Here is a 1,501-nt window from a genome sequence, read left to right on the forward strand (position 1 = left end):
CATCCCGGCCTGGCCGTCCATTTGATTGGCCTTTGTTTTTATTGTTTATTTTATTTTATTTTATTTTCAGTTGTTACATACGGGACAGATATGACTGGGAAAAGGGAGAAAGAAAGAGAGGGAGGGAAAGAAAAACAGCGGGGAAGAGGAACGGTGAGAAAGGGCACAAAACAAAAAATGGTAAATGGCCTGTATTTATACAGCGCTTTACTAGTCCCTAAGGACCCCAAAGCGCTTTTAAACTACATCCAGTCATCCACACATTCACACACTGGTGATGGCAGCTACATTGTAGCCACAGCCACCCTGGGGCGCACTGACAGAGGCGAGGCTGCCGGACACTGGCGCCACCGGGCCCTCTGACCACCACCAGTAGGCAACGGGTGAAGTGTCTTGCTTAAGGACACAACGACTGAGACTGTCGGAGCCGGGGCTCGAACCGGCAACCTTCCGATTACAAGACGAACTGCCAACTCTTGAGCCACGATCGCCCCAAAGACATTCCTTTGTCGCTGACTCCCTCCCCAGCTTGTTGGTGGGGGAGGTTATAGTGTTTTATCACAGGGACATCTGTGTGAGGGTTCTGTTTTCTTGGTTAGTAACCTTCCTGCTTTTATGACTCTTTTGTGGGCAGGAAGTCAAACACAAACACACACACACTCTCGCACATACACACACACACATACACACATAGTGCCTTATCTTTTGTGACCATAGGGGGGGTTTACAATGGGAGGTGCTTGTGTGTACTGTAACTGTTTTCAATGAAAGGCGGCAAGCGGAGGCCTGAGTCGAGGTCGTCTGTGGTTGGATTCAGAGTGCTTTCCTGAGACACCGAGCGGGCTTCACTTGCTAGCAAGTAAAAACCAGTTAAAGATGTTCGTCTTGTTTCTTTGCTTGTTGTTAACGGGAATAAGTCTCTAAACCAGCGGAGCCTGTGGAAGCGCAGACCCAACACTGGGATTTATAATTAAATGAAAGGTTTTTAAGCATATTTGAGACCAGAAGTTTAGGTCTAAGTTAACTGATAAATCCGCTTCACATTTTGCAATAGGAAGTGATATTGATTCATCTGTTTTAGAAAGCATTCTGTATATTTTGGAAAGTAATCTGGGGGTTTTAAGAGTAATTGAACCACACTTGGTGGTGTTTGTAGTTCAACTTGACCCGGTTTAAATTTCTTTTTTTACTATGGATTTAATTTGTTGATATTCTAAAAATCTTTTCTCATTGATCCCATATTGTGTAACTAGTCTGTCAAAATGAAATCAATTCTGTTCCTTCTAGTATATGTTTTAAATATTTGATTCCTTTACCACCAGTGTTGGGTAAGTTACTTTAAATTAGTAACTTAGTTACATTACTAGTTACTTCTAGCCATCCTGAGATAAACTGAAGCCTGTTGGCTAAGAAGTAGTGCTGAAAGTTAGGCAGTTCTAGTCCTCCTTTATCCTTGGTCTTTTGTAGTGTTTTTAAGCTTATACGTGGGGGTTTATTTTTT

Source organism: Pundamilia nyererei, unplaced genomic scaffold (assembly GCF_000239375.1).
Source record: "Pundamilia nyererei isolate P.nyererei 1_Seehausen unplaced genomic scaffold, PunNye1.0 scaffold00050, whole genome shotgun sequence".
NCBI classification, from domain to species: domain Eukaryota; kingdom Metazoa; phylum Chordata; class Actinopteri; order Cichliformes; family Cichlidae; genus Pundamilia; species Pundamilia nyererei.